Source organism: Stegodyphus dumicola, chromosome 10 (genome assembly GCF_044657685.1).
Source record: "Stegodyphus dumicola isolate Sdum_Otavi_A_Nest chromosome 10, ASM4465768v1".
Lineage (NCBI taxonomy): Eukaryota > Metazoa > Arthropoda > Arachnida > Araneae > Eresidae > Stegodyphus > Stegodyphus dumicola.
The window spans coordinates 172923365-172942844 of NC_140777.1; the positions used below are offsets into that span (position 1 = coordinate 172923365).

The window sequence follows — 19480 nt, forward strand, 5'->3', positions numbered from 1 at the left end:
CCCTATAAAATGTTTCGCTATTGTACCTGGGCCATCTGTATAGATAATCTCTACTGATACATCATATTAAACTTTAAAAACTTTTTTGGGGCGATCATTAAAAGATGAACACTTTCAGATTTGTTCACCCCTTTTTTTTGGGGGGGGGGAGGGGACAATTTTTTTATTAATGCACAACTGTTGTAAAAGGTAAAACATTTAATTTTGATATGTTGTTTTTATAAGATAGAATGTTAAAAATCTCATAACTTCATTAAAATTGTCATATTTGTAGTACCCCTAAAACTGTGGTCACGTGAGTCGTAGTGGTAACTAGTCTCTGGTTGTTGATAGAATGGAGCAGACATATAGTTTAATTTTATGTCCTTAATGTATACTGTTTTCTCTTTTCTGGAAGTTTTCGCTATCTTTTCCAGTATATCCAATATTAAACTATCAAAAATTTTCACGATAGTAGATATTGTAAGGAGCACTGAACACAATGTAAAACTTTTAAAAATTTATCTATGCCACATTAGCAATTAGTTCCTGAATATACAAAAGAAAGTTGACTCTTTCACATTGATAGGGGCAAAACTCTGTTCCTCTCAAAGATCTGAAACGCCCGTGTGTACACATTTCTGTTGCAGTGGATTTCCCTCCTCCCTGGCAAGTACACTCATGTCCATAAATTAAGGATAATTCAGAGTCACGCGGAAATCGAACTCTAAAATAAATATATCACCTGTAAATCACTACACACATCTTCAAGAATCATATGCAAATTTCAGGAAGTAACCAGATGACACCGATGGTACGTCACAATGACGAGAGTGTAAGAGAGTGATATATAAGGAATACAGGCAAAGAAGTAAAATTGTTTGCATGCGCTTTATAAGCATTTCAGTGCAATAACCGAATAGTTATGACACAAAGGACGCATTTGGATCATTTTTTACGTGGTAGAATTATCGGCTGTCTGGAATGTGGGTGTACCCAACTGGAAGTATCAGAAGCACTTGGGATTGCCCAGAGTGTCATCTCCAGGCTTTGGCAACGATTCCAAGATGATGGTAATGTGAGTAGACGTTACAGCACAGGTCGCCCCAGAGTTACAACGCCGAATGAGGACCGGTATTTGGCAGTTACTGCCAAAAGAAACAGGCGGAGCACAGCCCCAGACCTGTCTCGTCAGCTCTCTTCAGCCACTGGTACGACAATTTCAAGGCAGACCGTGTACAGACGCTTAGGGCAGATTGGGTTATATGCTCGTAGACCTGTCAGATGCGTTCCACTTACTGCAACTCACTGACGCCTGCGGTTAGCCTGGAGTAGAGAGCATGCATTGTGGACACCGCAACAGGGGGCTTGTGTGATGTTTTCCGACGAGTCCAGGTTTAGCTTGCAGTGTGATTCTCGCCGGACTTTCATATGGAGAGCTCCAGGTACCCGTTGCCACCAAGCAAACATCATTGAACGACACCGTTACGGTGGTGCAGGAGTGCTCGTTTGGGGTGGAATTATTCTGGGTTCCAGAACTGACCTGCATGTTCAAATTGGAACCATGACAAGCCAAATCTATTGGGGACTTCATTCTGGAACAACATGTACGTTTGTTTCGGGGCGTCATGGGCGCACAACTTGTGTTTATGGATGACAACGCCCGTTCTCACCGTGCAATATTTATCTGCGTCCTCACCGTGCAATCAACGTAAGCGAATGCCTTCAATCGGAGGATATCACACGTATGGACTAGCCAGCATTCTCACCGGACTTGAATCCAGTACAGCACGTGTGGGACATGCTTGGCCGAAGAGTTGCAGCCCATCAACCTCCTCCTACATGTCTACCGGAACTTCGGAGAGCATTTCTTTTTGAGTGGTGTAATATCCCCTAAGCTCAGATCGATAATTTGATACTCAGCATGCCTAGGCGTTGTACGGACTGTGTTGGATCGTTTGGGAGACGTACAATGTATTAACAGTCATACCAACCATGTAATATTGGTTTTTTGTTAAACAAAAGTCTACAAGTTATGAATTTTTTTAATATATATTTTATATTTTTATTACGTATTAAATTACTTTTTGAAGTAATAATGTATATTTTATTCATTCTCTTAAAGTTCAAACGAACTGTAATTAAATTTACTTTTCAGTGACATTTAAATAAGGGATAGCAACCGAAACTATACAGTCAGTTTTACTTTTACTTTTCATTAAAAATGAATGATAATAGAATAATCCCCTTTTACTTCTTTGTACGAAGTAAAGGAAATATTGTATTCGCGAAAATTTTGGGGTATCATATTTCAACGAAAATATCCATTTGAACAATGCCTTTGTGTGACATCTGTACGGACGGGCAGATTAAAAGACTCTTTTTTTCAAAAGGAATTGTTAAATGGATTCAGAATGGTTTCAGAATAGTTTTCTCCCGTGATATCTGTACGTACGTACTTACGTATATATGTATCTTACATAGTTCGAAAACGAATAGCCGTAGGACTTGAAATTTTATATATATGGAACTGTTATAACACGCAGTTGTGCACCTCCCTTTTTGGTTGCAATCGACCGCACTAGAAGTATATATATGTTGGTAAAGTGTGCATTTTTTATTTTAAACGTGATTAGATTATGTTGTTCTTATGTTCTGATTAAGGATCTTTTGTCTTCAGTTAATATGCATGCAATCGTTATAGAATCATCAACAATTTAAAAGTGATGCTAAGCTAACGCTACCGCCATTTGTTTACATTTGAAACTAATAGAAGAGTGAATTAAGTCAATTTGTGCACCAACTTCAGTGTCTTTCCGCCGCGTGAAACCAAAACTAAACTTTTAACTTCGTGCACGGAAAATTTTGTATTCCAATCCGCTGACCGAATTGCTTGTTTTTGCGTAGAAACTCTTAATTTTAATTGTAAAAGTTGTTTTTAAACTGATTTAATTTGTATTCGGTGTTTTTATGTTTTTCTGTGTTTGACAATTTTTTGCAATGATGTTTTGAAATTTTATGTATTTTTGCCTTGCCGCGAAGTGAAAACTGAATTGATTGAATAAGAAATATATTTCTAATGAATTTCTAGGAAATAAATTTAAAAGAAATGCAGCCGTGCAAGGCCTAATTTAATAGGCCGTGCAAGGAAGTCACGTGATGTCCACATGAGGTATTTTCTATTAAATAAGTACAAATGTCCCCACGTGGCTTTAATTATGATGTATTAATATCGTCATGTTTCTCTTTTATAAGATCTGGTATTGCTCTTTTAAGCAGCTATTTTCCCACCTCCTCCAAAGTACAGAATTTTATTCCCTGTAGGCTAAATTTCTGGGGATTAATTCTTAAAGTTGTTTTGTTATTTTAAAGGTGTTTTAGGATCCATGATTTTGGCTAAAGTGTTTCATATTACACGGATATATGTCGAAAAATGTTTTTACATAAATAAGTCAAAATCCAAAAATGTTTACAGGTTTTATTTATCAATAGCCACGTGCTGCAGCACGCAAATCTTTACATATATACATTCATGATTTTCAATTCTTAATTAATACAAACAGAAACATCAAAACAATTAACGAGGTTGAAAGCAAAACGGGATCAAACTCTGCAATGAATCCGAGAAAACTCAAAACACAGCGAGTGATTCCGTTGTTACAAATTTCCTTTGTAGAACATTTCATTTGTACACGACAACAAACTGTAAGTCCTTCTTCCTTATATACATTTACTCGCACTCGGAGCAATTTTGCTTCTTTTCTTTTTTGAGCACCAATAAAGCAAAAACAGTCTTTAAATGCATGGACCGGAATACAGATGGTTTTGGTGGGGATTTGTGCTTCGAATCTACAGATTTGATTAGATATAAATCCAGTAAAAAATACCCGTTTACAAACTTTAGCAAAATTCCGCAGCATGACGTCATAGTTGCGCTTCGGTTTGATTGGACAATCTGGTTTATTTGATCGGAGGAAAAAAGATCATCAATTCCGCCGACATAAAAATTGTTATTCTGCATAAGATTAACTGTCCAAACGCAAATTTTATTCTTAAAGGAGTCTTTTAAATGCCCGTATGAAAGTGAATTGGATACAAGGTTCTGAATCTAAAACTGTGTAGTATAACAGAAAAATTTAAAAATGATAAAACCTGTTTATAGCTCTTCCCCAAAAGGATTTTAATTGCTCAAAATACAGAAATCCTTTTCTTCAAGACTAGTTCTCTAAAACGACCACGTCTAAAAATAACCAGTATTTTCGAGAACAGGAAAAAAAAAAAAAAAATTGATAGCTATTAAAAAGGGCTTGTCTGAAATGACAGCTTCCACACAAGAACAAAATCATCTGGAACTATGGGCGGTCGGCTTGGAGAAGATTCACTCTGTTTAAAAGGAGACATTTCACTTCAGAAGTAGTATGAAATGTAAATACTATAGGAACATGTAAGTAAAACTCCAACTATCTGGAGATCATAACTCGTCCGGATAACTGGTAAATTCGGATAACAGGATTTTTACATCTCGAATATTAAATACATAATTATTTTAACGAGCATGAGAGAATTTTATTTTTTTTAAATGTTTTAATAGTTTATTTCTACAAAGGTTACATAATAAGAAAGAATAAGATACTTTAATTTAATACTAGATTTCCATGAAATTAAATTCAAAACATTTATTTTTATGATACTGATTCATGAAATTTAGATTTACCTAAGTGTATTTATATTTCAAATAAAATAAACCAGTGATATTAATTTTTATTATTATTTTATTTAATATTAATTAACGTTTCAGCCTTAAAACAGAACACATAATTTTGTGTTTCTACTAGCATCTGCTTTTAAAAAAGAAGCATTCGTTATGGTTAGGCAATGCTTTACAGAGTAAATAATATTAATCCTGTCATGCAGTATATTATTGTTAACTGTAACTATTTACAAACTGTATGAATTACAATTTATTAATAAAAAATATTAGTTAGTCATTTATTGAATTAGATGAGATGAGGTCTCGATGGAATTTAGTCGAGTTTTACTCCATTTTCAAAAGACATTTTATTGAAGAACATTTTTTTTAACTTCTAATAAATGAAATATTAAATGAAATAAAATTATTAAAACTCAAATCAACTAATATGAAAATATTGTTGACGAAGAATTACTGGAAACTAATTCAATTTATTAAAATAACGATACAGGTTCAAACTGACATAATATTTACAAACCCATTTTAAAACCAATGTTTGCAATAATTACATAATGTTTAATGATAAAAATATGTTTTTATTCTAGTTTCAAATTCCATTATATTATTAATAAGACATAAAATCTTAATGGACCATTCTTATCATCATTTATAATCGAAACAATACGATTTAGAACAAGTGCAATTTAAAATATTTAGCATAATACACACGTAAATTCCTTTAAAAGTTAAAATTATTACCTTCATCTATGCAGAGCGAAAAATGTAAAATTTAATGTGGTATAAGTATGAAATATAATTAGATGTAAATGAAAGAGGAACACTCTAATATAAAATTTGAAATCAAGCAAAAAAGTAACTTTGGACTGCATTCAAAATTAATGCCTATCCAAAACTGCCCCTTTTCCAAATCTTAAAATGTAATGAGGTTGTTTACTTTACTTATTGCATTAATATACTCGCTTTGAGCATTAGATATTCCTGTAAAATTTCTCCCATACATTAACTAAAATGACTTTTAAGAAGCAAACATTAAAAGAAGCACCACGATCTGACTAGCTACCAACTGGATGAGGCTCGAAAAATTATGGTGATGGAAAATTCGGCAACTATGACGTCATTTACTGCCTGACAAACAAATGAGAGTGAGACAAAATCATTAATATTATAAACCGCCAAGTCAAGCCAAGATAACTAAATTCACGTGCTAGGGAATTCAAAATAAACATACTTATATTTATTTAGCACACAATATTCTAGAAGCAAATTATTCGATTAATACAGACAGAAATGAACAGGCAGTAACAGATTTCGAATAAATTCTAGAACTGAAATCTTTTTTCATTTCTAGAATTAATCTTATTTAGATTTCAAAAGCATTTCAAACAATATTTCTCGTCAAGGTGAAATGAAATGTTTCTATTGAAATTACGCCTCAATCGACTAAAATAAATGCGGTTTTATAAACTCCATTTTAAGTAATCGAAAGAAAAGTTAAAATAGTTGCCTTGAAGATGCATCATTTGATGACACAGAAATAAAAAAAAAAGAATAGAATAATTTGAATCACAGTGATTTAAAAAGAACTTTATTAAAAAAGTTTTATTTTTTAATTAATATATTTTTGTGCTATATCATTATTAGGCCTTTTCTATATTATTCACAGTTATATTTAAGTTATGCGGCAATATTTGTAGTGTTAATTAGGACATTTACGTTAGTTATTGCCATTAATTTAAAAAGGTTTTAATATTTTTTACTTAAAACTGTAGAAGATGTAATATAATCTCATCATATTTCGGTATTTAAATTCCACTTAATTTCCATTAAAAGCCGATGATAACATTAGCAATTTACAATAACATTTTATTCTTAACTGTTTGATAAAAATCACATCTGCTTCCGTGACCAAAATATTAAAAATTTACTTTTCTTTTCACGAGTAAATTTATGTTTGATCTTCAAACTCTAAATGCTTATAATAAGGACATTTGCAAAGTTAAGTCACTTATAGAAATGCATAATTTTAGTCATGCTTTATAAGTTACAGCTTTTAATGTTAAAAATATCTGGAAATAAAAGTTGGTTAATAATAGTTGCTCACACAAATGAATACATAATTACATAATTGAGCCGAACGAATGATAAATATTTATCTGTATTGTCTATAAGGAAATTTGTACAACTATAAATACATTACTGTGATACATAAAATAGACGAAAATCTAAAAATAGAACAACTTAAAATTTTGTATTCCACAGTATAGAAATCTGATGGATTTGCCGATTGCTTTAGCAAACATGTGTTATGTCAAATACATATCAAATTGCATTTAAAAAAATAAATATATTTCTACGAAAATACGGACTTATGGGAAGGAATCGTAATTATAGTGGCAGTAAAATTTGTAACATTTTTTTTTCCTGTCATTGTTTGTGAAATTAAAATTTAAAAATATCATTAGTACGAATTCCTTTTATAATGGGAAATTTTGGCATTATTTATATGGGAAAAGACAGCTATCAACTATGTTATGCTTGAAATTTTAGTTACCATATAATGGTTTTGCTTAACCCATACAACCGAGCCGATATCCGTGTGCATTACATTTGTTTTCCTTCGTAGGATTTAAATGAAATGGTGTAGAATTTTGAAACTAAAACTATGAAATTATATTGATTTGAAAATCGCCATTATGATCTGAATTTATTAAGAAAATCTAAATTTTACCGGCTATGATCGAAGTTATTAATATTTATCAAATTTTGATGCAACTACCATGCGAAAATTTGAGGAAGGGTCAGAAAAAGAGGGAAGAAAAGATATGAAAAATTAAAACTGTCACAAAAAATTATAAGTATTAAAATTGTTATGAACAACCAGCAAAAATATGATATAATAATAGTTTCATATAATAAATTATAATAGAATTATAAATTTTTAGGAAAGAAAGATTATTCCATAATGAATGATCAAGAAAATTAATCATTGTTATCCGGAAGTAAAATTTAAAGAATTCAGAGATTTTTGATTTTATTTTATGTGAAAATATTATAATTAAATATTATTTTTTAAACAGAAAACTGCTATGGTGTTCGAGTTACATGAATTTCAAAATACAGAAATTTATTCGAATGTTCGTGACAACATTGTTATGTATTTAAATGTTTCCAATTCATCATGTACATGTATGTCTACGTTTAAAATTATCATATTGTGGTGCATGCCAATTTTTGTTTTACCTTTTTTTAAAGTAATATTACTCTGAAATAGTATATAATAAATTGTATTTCCATACAAATAAATCTGCATTTCTTTTCATATAAATAAATTTGCATCAATAAACGCAAATCTTAAGTTTATATTACTTCCTTATTTCTATTAATATTTCCTTTACTGAATAGTATTTAATCTATTTTTACAATAAAAATATCACATACTCAAGTCGTATGATTCTGGCCTTATACTAGAAAACAAGAAAACAAGCTTCATTAAAAAGTAGTTATTTTGCTAACATTTACGGTAAAACATTTTTTTAGCTTCGGGGTTTCAGCAATGAGATAATATTACAATAATTCAATTTATTGTAACAAATTGTTCAAAAATTGCATTTAAAGAAATTTTTAAAAATCGAATTTTTTATTCCTGCTGATTTGTATCCCAAATAGCAATAATTTATAAAAGGATTCTTATTCCAATTATAATTATCGTACGCGAAATATTTATGCAATTAGAATATTTCTAATTTCATTAATAATATATGGCAAGAAAAGAAAAGAAGCTTTTTTAAGCCAATAAAATATGTTGTCGAATTGTTTTTTTTTTAAATAAAAGACAACTTTTTAATCATATCTCTTTTAAATAATTACAAAGCTAGCAAGCATTTTTTTAAAGAAATCTTTCGTAAATTAAGATTAATAATGCATTTCAAAATAATACTGAAATTTAAAGGCGCTAAAATGACCTCAATATTTTACTTTAAAAAGTAATGAGTATTGTATTATTTTTATACTTTATTTTACTTTTACTTTTTTACTTTATAAAGGTGAGGAACAACAACCTCGTTTTTAAACAGATTTAAAGCTTTATTCCATTACGTGATAAATTATAAAATTTCCTGAAAACTGCTGCCATAAATATTTCGTAAAAATGTCTGAAATTAAAGCTGATAAAAAAATATTGTTATTACATAAATCTGTCTTCCAGCACTTCACGCATGTATTACGAAAGGCTCTTATTAATTAGGAATTACTTTAGTGTATTTTCATTCTCTATAATTATATTTTTTATTACGTACAGTAGTTTTAGGATATTATGTAAGAAAGCAAAAGAATTATTTTAGAATGTCTCCTGAAAATTTGGAATGCAGTTTTATAAATAACAATTTCCGCCCCTGTTTATACAAGTCAAAAAATGTTAATGCTATGTAACATTTAAACACTTTTGTGACACGTTCAAGTAAGCAGAAATACATACTACAGGCAAGCAAGATAAAGTAGAAACAATACTGAGGTAAAAACTGCCTGTAAAGTTTATGAAACACCATATTACATTACCGGAATGTTTTGCTTCACAAACAAAAGCAGTTTAATCCGCTTAAAAAGAATAGAGGAAAGACTTGAAATACAACCAACACAATTCGTTGCGAATGTAATTATAAATTTAAGACAATATTCCATATTTTTATCTTTTTGCTGTACAGAAAACATTATAAAACTTTGAGTTACGATAATAAAAAATAAAATGTTAAAAAATTATGAAAAGAAGAAAATTACAGTCAACTAGTTTCTATTAAATTAGCGAACTGGAACATTTTAATCGGTTAGAATAATTTTATATTTTATTGCTGTTTTCAATAGATTTTATGAAATATTTCTTCAGTAAGAACAACTTAAGTAACTTTTAACTTAAGAATTCAAATGACAAAATTATACGCTAAAAAGCCATGTGTAAATTATTTAATTGTCTCTAAGACTGTTAGGTATAATTCAGATGATAAATATAGAATTTATTAACCGTAATTAGTTTGTTGACTGTAATTACTTGTAATTGTAATGCATTTTACATTAGTGCACTTTCTGAAAACGAAATACGATAATATTTAAAACTTTATCAAAAAGATACTAATTATTCAAAATATATTTTAATATATTAAAAATATAATAGAAGCATATTTGGAATGATTATTTCGGAAGAAAACATACTTTTATATAAAAAATAGGAGCTAAAGAAGGAATGCAGTTAAGTTTAAAACTGACATATATAAGTTTTATAAATATTTCAACCTCCGTATCTTTACAACTTATTTAAAATTAATAAGGAGGAAAATAAATATTCCCTATCAAAAACTCATATACCAAAAAAAAAGAAATTTTACACAACTGAAGTATTTCACCGCAAGTAATGGTAACAAGTAGTGCAGTTAATTCTAATTATGTGCCATTTCATCTACGTTTAAATATTCTCAGGATATTAATGTACAAATATTAATTTTGACGTGAATTCAGCCTTAAAATGCGTTTCATTTTAAATTCGTTTCCCTCAATATTTTTATGCAAATAAATGTAAATTTCCTATATGCAATATTAGTAATATATGCTATATTAGTAAATTTCCTATATGCATCTTTACAAAAAACGATCCATCTGCAGGGAATATTTAAAAATTTCTTGATAATATTATATTATTTGAAGGGTAGTATCTGTTTCATAATGAAATATTTCGAGTTTATTTTTTTATTTTTTAATTTTTCAATAGTTTTAGTACCATGGATATATATAATTTTACAGTAAAATACTATGTTACATACATAAATTTTAGTTACTATTTATATAGAGTAGTACTTATTAATAGAATAAGTAAAACTGCACGAACTCATAAATATCACAACTTTTAAATATTCCAAAAAAGAAAACATAAAACTCTTGGACTGGATCCAGCAATTAATCTTTTGTATTGAGACATTATCCAAATTATCTGTAGCCACACATTCACTTGTAGAAAATTCACCGCCGTTTAGAACATAGAATAAGATAAGCCTGCTTGGCGTGAGTGCTCAAAGAGTTTAAAAAAAAAGGCGAAAACAAAAACAGAAGGGGGACGAAACTATGTAGTTCATGAACTGAAATGCAGGCCCTTGGAAATGTCTTTAGATGAAGTAAAAATGAGCAGTAAAACAAGCAACACAGCATTTGATGACACTGAGTAGATTGACTACTTGTTTCTCAGAGACGTTCTGGCAGTGTTCTTGGCCAGTGGAATGAGGAACTTTGTTTTCTAACCTGAAAGGAAACAAAAAGAGGAATAATTATTCATCTGATAGTGTGGACTTCCAAATGCATCAAATTAGTAATAAAAAAATCATAAAACATAAAAACTATGCATACTAAATACATGAGGCTTTTAGTAAATAATTTTTAAATAATTAAAAAAAACCTTTCAAAACAATACCAGATAAGTGAGTGGCATAAGTATTGGTGAATAACGAAATTATTTGGGACATTACCTGGAAACAGATTTATTATGGTTTTATAGATAAGCAAGGAGTGCAAATAAATATGAGGTATTAAAGATTCGGCTCCATTTCACAGGAATAAAATGAATTCAACAATAAATATTTGATGTGGACATCCCACGACTTTCTTGCACGGTCTTATTAAATTATACCCATTTTTTGCTGCACTTTATTTAAACTGATTTCCTAGAATTTCATTACATATTTCTCATAAAAACAGTTCAGTTCTCACTTCGCAGCAAGGCAAAAATGCATAAAAACTCAAATCATCTTCGTTACAAAATTGTAAAATACAGCGAAACTTAAAACACCAAAACTGCAATTAAAAATCAGTTAAACAATTTTTAGAGTTAAAATTAGTGTTTCTAGGCAAAAAGAAGTAATTCGGCCAGCGGGGAGGAAGACAAAAATCTTTGGTGCACAAAATCGAAAGTTAACTTTTGGCTTCACAGGGCAAAAAAGGACACATAAGTTGGTGCACCAACTGACCTAATTCACCAAGAGTTTCAAATGTAAACAAATGGAGGCCACTTTTAAACTGTTGATAATTCTACAACTACTGCGTGCAAATTAACTAAAGGTATAAAAAATTGAACCAGAACATAAGAACAACATAATAACTTTTAAAACAAAAACTGGACAATTTACCAACATATATGAGAATAAAAACACAAAGTTTATCAGGTATTTCTGCAACTTTCTTGGCATGCCTTCGCGGTGTGGTGGTCTGCACGCTCGGCACATATTCCAGAGGTCCGCGGTTCGATTCCCAGCGAAGGCGTTGCTAATTTTTCAATTCTCCTGCTTCCAAAAATATATCTAATGTCTCTACAATAACGCCCGAACTAAAAGGGTTGTGGATGATGATTCTCCTCACCCAGCATTTGGCGATTAGGTCCCCCTAAAAACCCCAGTCGCCCTTTAAAAGGAGGAGTATATACGGTATTTCTCCCGCCTACTTGACACGCCTTCGTGGTGTGGTGGTCTGCATACTGGGCGCGTATTCTAGAGGTCCGCGGTTCGATTCCCGGCGAAGGCGTTGCTAATTTTTCAATTCTCCTGCTTCCAGAAATATACCTAATGTCTCTACAAGCTCACCAAGCAAAATTTCAACGCTTTAAGGCTAATCGTTTCTGAGTTATGCGAGATATATACATACCTACGTGCGTATATACGTAGAGACAGCACGGAACAACACCCTTCTGAAACCATTTTAAATCCATTTTAAATTCCGTTTGAAAAAATAGTCTTTTATTATGCCCATACGCACAGATATCAGAATAATTATTATCATTAATAATAATTATTATTATTTATAGTAATAATTATTATTATAAATTATTATATTATTTATTATATAATAAATATTATTATTATTATGATTTATTATGAATAATATTTGGTGGCAACAATTTGAAAAGTGAAACAACGCTTGTAGTGAGTCAACGCAAAATGCCAAAACGGCATTAATAGTCCTTCTGGGAAAATTCCCCCTTATGGAGTACTAAAAAAAACTTTCATGTTGAAGGCACTGTTCAAGAAATTTTAAAATTTCAATGTTTTTGTTTAGCTATTAAATTTTAAATTTCTCTGTATTCTTATATCTTACTAAGTACTTAAAGTTGTATCAGAACTGCAAAACATTAGTTTATTCGACCTGCATTTTGCTTTCTGTGTGCAACTTTTATCCGTTTCCGTTCTTGGACATAAGTTGTTAAGCTTTTGTACTTTTCCACCATCCCCTGACAACACTTTCATTCGTATTACTTATTTTCCACACGTTTTGTGTTCGGAAACAGGTAATATCATGAGACAACTTGCAAGAGTATCTTTAAGTCGTTCCTCTACCGATCAGAAGTTTACTGCAAAGTGAGTTGTCAACACACTGAAAAGCGTCACATGAAAATGAAGTGTGCCGTCTCATATGTATGCATTTCACATCAAACGTTTCCGCTGGTGTAAAAACAAGTAGCAGATGCGACGTCGAGAGGAACAAAATAAATAACAAAAATAAAGGAGTCAGTCATTTGGGGACGAAAACACGAAATGAAGAGAAAAGTTTTAGGACAGCGCATCATTAATCAAGAGCGAACAGAGCGTTTTTACGAATCGATTAATTTCACCTTTCCGTCAACTTTCGATCCATCACAATTAAACGATATATATCGATAACGTCTCGTCCCTCCCTTAATAGAGCGAGAAGTAAGCGAGATGTTCTTTGGGGAAAAAAGATATTCGTTGTACTAAGTACACCTCAGAGTGGTTCGATGACCCAAAATCACTACTGCCCAAGTAATCGTTGGCAGCGAAATTGCGTATCAGACGACTGTTTTAAAAACTTGGGAATTTTTTTTTTGATAGAGATGCAGATTCAGATAATGATTTTAATTGGTACAGACGCACATTACGTCTGTAAGTTGCTGCACCTACAGATTCGTTTTGTAGTAGTTCGCTCACTACAGACACCTTTCAATTACAATAACTTTCAAATTATGAACCACTTCAGTTTACATCTTAAGACAAAATATCCATTAAAAAATTATTTCTGTAAATTGGGAATTGGGATGTTAACAATTCGAAGGATTCTTGTTAAAAGGAGATATATAATAATGTTTCAGAGAGCCATTTATACAAAAGCTGCTTCAGTTGGAATTGGTTAACTGTTACACCCAATAAGAACACGAAGAATAAGGTTTTTGTGATCGAAAATCATGCAAAATTTTGAGATATAAAAGATATCGAGGTTAATGCATAGCTTTCTGACAATAGATGTGGTTTCCTAGAAAATTTTCCAAAAACAAAACTGTCTCGTATTTACGATACACATGATGAAATCCACCACAAAAACCAACCCAAATCATTCTGTTCAGCCAGGATCGTGAATTCAGACCGAAATAATTCTAGTTCACGGTCAGATCACTTAGCCACTGATGGGAATCAACTTGGGCACTTCTCTTTGAATTTGATGATGTCCCCTAACTGTATTTCTTGCCTTCAAAGTACTTGGATGGGAAAGGACCATGGAATTACTTTGACAACGTAAATGTTTGACAAATGGCTTCCGTTTGGACAGATGATTATCCGACAACGTTTTCACCGTCGATAAAAAAATTTTAAATATACAGTAGAAATTCTATGATGCAGATAGCTTGTCCTATGAAATTAAACTCATTTATATACATATTTTTTATCTCACCTTTGATTTAAATAGCATAAAATGATAATATAGAACAGTGCATGGTTTAAAGGAGCCTTTTAAATTAATTTAGGTGCAGAATATGCAGAGTGGCTCGTAATAGGTAACAAAAATGTAGCCTAGGCACATAAATATGAAAGAAATTAGATATTGTATATTGATTTCTGCTCTTAGCATATTCAGCGAGTCACTGTATAACCATAATATGCTTCTCGTTATATGTATATACATTAAAAAAATCTGTTGATATAGAATTTACTATAAGAACAACAAAATCTGAAAGTTTCAGATTTTATATTACGACCAAAGAGTTTTTTTTAGTAAAAAAGGGGCTTTGTCCCTGAAGGACTGTTGTTTTCGGTTTGCGATTTTGCGTTGAATCACTATAAATGTCCGTTTCACTTTTCAAACTGTTGCCACCAAATGTTACAGTTTTGCATTATATTTGAAGAAATTAAATAATGAAAAATCTGCATATCTATTTCTCGCATTGTGATAAAACAACGGTACATAGAGCCATCGAATTTTGAATGACGTAATCCTCCTACGAATATGGGCATGTGGAAGAATAAATTTGGAATTTGTTTTATAATCGATTTCATATTTTGTAAACCTTTAACGAATTTTTGAGTAACAAACTCAACGATTTAAAAACGAGAAATGCAACACTCTACAGCGGGGGAAAAAAAGAAAACCTTTTTATCTCCAGCGGGCGCGGAACTGTGTATCGGAAATTCTAAAGATAGGCTCATTTTAAAATTATTTTGCGACATTGCTACTGAACTGAATTTTATGGTTTAAGTGCAAAGAACATGATATTTAATAAATAAAGGTAACACACAAAACGTTAAAAGAATGTCCCTTTGGACGTAATTTAAAATCTGAAACCTTTCAGAATTTTTTTTTTTGGGGGGGAGGGCTTGTATTTTATTTTATTTTATTTTTTAAAAACCTTTTTGTGTGTTACCTTTATTTATTAAAAGCCATGTTCTTCGCACTTAAACCATAAAATTCAATTCAATAGCAATATCACAAAATAATTTAAAAAGAGCATATCTTTAGAATTTTTCGATACAGTCTTGCGCGGTGGATATAATTTCTCCCACCCCCCTCCTACAGTGTTGCCATTGCTCGCAATCATTGACATTGTTAATTAAAAATTCGTTAAAGTGTTACAAAATATGAAATAGATAATAAAAAAAATTCAAATTTGGGCTTCTAAATGCCCATATTCGGGTGGAGGATTACGTTATTAAAAAATTGATGGCTGTAGGAGCTGTTGTTTTATCACAATGCGAGAAACATACATTCATTTATGCAGATTCTTCATTATTTAACTTCTTTAAATGTAATGCAGGGCTCTATTTGTTGGCAACAATTTGAAAAGTGATGCGCCGTTTATAGTGTTCCGACGCAAAATGCTAAAACGAAATTAATAGCCCTTTGGACTAAAAATATGCTTAAAAACAATAGATGCGAAAGTTTAATAGTATTTTATAATTAGTATTATTAATTTTATAATTTAAATCAATAAAAATAATGTCTTAACAGTGTTAGCGTACTAAAATAAATTATGTTTATCACTTCACCCCCCCCCCAAAAAAAAAAGGGAAAGAAAGAAAGCTTTCATATTTTATATTACGCCCAAAAGGACGTTTTTTAATTACCTTTATATATTAAATATCATGTTCTTCACACTTCAAACACACAAAATTCAATTCAACAGCAAACACAAAATATTTAAGAACAGCAAAACAGCATATCTTTAGAATTTTACGATACACAATCTCGCACGCTGGAGATTTCTTCGTACAAGTGTTGCCATGGCTCGCTTTGAAATCTTTTGAGTTTTTTTTAATCAAAAATTCGTTAAATTTTTACAGAATTTGAAATAGATAATAAAACAAATTCGAAATTCCAAACTCGGTTGGAGGACTACGTTATTCAAAATTTGATCGCTCTAGGTTGTTTCTTCACAATGCGAGAAACATTCAGGCAAATTCTTCATTATTTAGTTTCTTTCAATATAAGATATGGCGATAATACATGGTGGCAACAGTTTGAAAAGTGAATCGACACAAAATGCCGTTTTGAAATTAATAGCCCTTCAGGGCTAACGCCCTTTGGGCTAAAAAGGAGAAAAAAAAAAAAAAAAAAAGAAAAAAAAATTGTTTTATTTTACTAAGTAAAAATATAAAATAATATTATATACGTAGTTTTATAGCCTACACAAATAAAAATTTCATCATTTTATTTTCGCCGAATCAGGAATGATGTATGTACTCAGACAAATAAACAATTTCTGCTTGCTTAATTTTCTTTCCCAATAAGAGCGCATTTTATTATGTGTTGCTGTTGCGACTAATCTCACTTGTCATCTAGCTTTAAGCGCCTTTACAAGTTGCGTGAGTTTGTACTCATTGGCATTGTTTAAGATCTCTTGTAAAATACTGCTCTTTAATGCCGTTTATGACTTAAGTTTCTTTTTTTTTCAATAATGCTTATTTTTTTACATTTTACAGTTTCTTCATTTCTAATGGTATTTAGTCTTCCGTTATTTACAGTTTTTTCGTCTATAACGATGTTTATTTTTCCGTTATTTACAGTGTATTGTTATTGTTCTGAACATACCGATTTAATTTATACATTATATTAAGCGAATTTTTTCGTTAGATTTAATTTGTTTGAAAATACCGATAAACTGCTAATAAATATTTTTTTTTTAGCCCGAAAAGGGGCTATTCGTCTCGAAGTGGGACTTTGCGTAGGTTCACTATACACCGGCTTTTACTTTTCAAATTGTTGCTAACAAATATTATCGCCTTGTTTTAGAAGAAATTAAATTCCGAATGTGTTTTATTATTTATTCCCCATTTTGAGAAATTTTCATGAATTTCTAATTATTATACTCGACGATTTTAAAGCATTTGTGATCATTTTCGTTTGTGATTTTCATTTCGAACTACCTTTTTAAAATTCCTACTATTCCCTATGTCTTGTTCAAATTATCAATCTTTAATGATAATTTAGACTTTTTATTCATCCACTCAAGTTCAAATACATTTTTTTAAACTTGTAGTGGATGATACTTGATATTAATACAGTTTTTTCATATATTAAACATTCTTTTAATTTTTAATTTAATTTTTTTCCTGTATTTTTAAAATTTCTCTTTGTTGACCTAAGTAGGAATTGACTTTAAATTTTTTTTATTTAATTAATTAATTTTCAGTCGTTAATAAAATACTTTTTATTCATCCACTTAAATTCAAATAGATTTTTGTAAACTTGTGTAGTGGACACTTGATGTTAATACAGTTTTATCACATATTAAAATTTTTAATTAATTTTTTTTTATTTTACTTTATTTTATTTATTTGTATTTAAAAAATTTTTTTCTTTGTTAGCCTAAGCAGGAATCGACTTAAAATTTTTTTTATATTACTTGTTTTAAATAAACTCAGACATTCTACACCATTAATTTTTTACATAATAAATTGTTCCTATTATACGCTATTTATAAAAATAATTCAAGCATGATAATTGTACTAGCACTGTAAAAAATTAAAAATACTTCACCCTTCTGTTAACATTAAGGAGTTCCATTTTCATTATAGTTGTTATATTTAATTGATTTAACATTTTTCATCCTTACAGTGACAGAATGAGATAAACAGCTGAAATATTAACTGTAAAAAGTTATTTTGTCTAGAATTATAACTTACCACGAAAGTCTTAAAATGTCAAAGGACAGAGCACAAAACTAAAAAATTGCTGGGTTCTTGTACGTTTTCACGCCGTTTTAAAACTTTCAATTTTGAGGAAATATTGTTCACCTTAATCAATTATGGTTTTAGAAATATATCTTTTAAATGTGAAACAAAATACGTGTTTATGAAATTGGTCGACTTTGAGTAATGATTTTAGTTCTAATTATCTTTCTGGAATGCTTACAGATCTTCGTTTCCTAATTAAACCTTCACTACTTCAAGAGATTGTTTTGTTTGATAATTACTTCAACAGGTGCCGCTATAAGACAGCTGGATGTACAAAACTCGCTGGATGAAAACACGACTCGTCTGCCGCCCAACCTTGATAGTGGTTAGTGACCCTGATTGCGGTATCGAAGGGCCCAGTTTCGAATCTCGGAGAAGTCATGGATGTTTGTAAATGTAAAGCGCCCGTGCGGCATGAGGGCACTTTAAATATGCAGCGAGACGAAAGTCCTCTCGGGAGGTAGGTGATAGGGGAAGAGGGGTAGGAGACCCTCGTACCCGTCGCCTTGGTGTGCTCTCTATCAAAATTGGGGACGGAACTGAGAAAAGTCGTACTGTCACCTATATAGTGCTCAAGGTGCCAACGAGAGACGCAGTATTTCACTCCTTGCCACGATGAAGTGGCATGGGCTCGTTCTGATATTGTTATCCAACATCAGAAGGAGCCCATGCCACAAGGGCTATAAGTCACAACAACCCGATTCGTCTTTTCAAAAGCACTTCTAAGCGAAGTCTACGTGACTTTTCTTATACTATAGATTCATCAAGCATTTTGAGCCCATTGCCTAACGACTAGGTCTCTACAGACTTTGAATCTCAAGGTTCCACTTTAACTATACTTGATAATATATGTGCAGTCACCTTATGACGCTCCCCACCTTATGAAAACTTTCCCAGATACGAACGCACCTGTTCTCAAAGAGTGAAATTTTTTCGGAGTCGAAAAGTTTTAAAATCCTAATCAGCATGTCACAGGTGCCTCTAGTTTTTCCATATTTTTTAATTTCTTAACGACGGCCCGTCTGCTTGTTGAGGAATAGCTTTTACTAGTAGTTTACCAAATTAAATAAATGTGGCATTGGTCCACTAGGCTTACCGAAAACTCGAAGAATTATTAATTGAACAAAACAATAGAAAACCCCATCTTACAAAGCTGCAAAGTAAATTTCTAGTACGTAAACATACTGGATCTTACTGTATATTTAATTTGTAAAAATCTCATTTATATGTTCTTCATTTGATTACTAGGTAGATGAGTAGGGGAGAAAAAAATTCCACGCAGTCCGCAAGACTGCATGCGATCTAC

The 19480-nt window shown here is 31.1% G+C and overlaps 1 protein-coding gene across 1 annotated transcript in view; it reads right to left on the reverse strand.

Annotated features, from left to right (window-relative positions):
- Positions 1-3443: 3443 nt before the first annotated feature.
- The window catches only part of LOC118193995 (POU domain, class 3, transcription factor 4-like), a 157268-nt gene continuing 141231 nt past the window's right edge, over positions 3444-19480 (reverse strand). Inside the window, exon 4 of the transcript XR_004759030.2 lies at positions 3444-10969. The gene's annotated coding sequence lies outside the window, so the exon portion shown is untranslated. The remainder of the gene's footprint in view (positions 10970-19480) is intronic.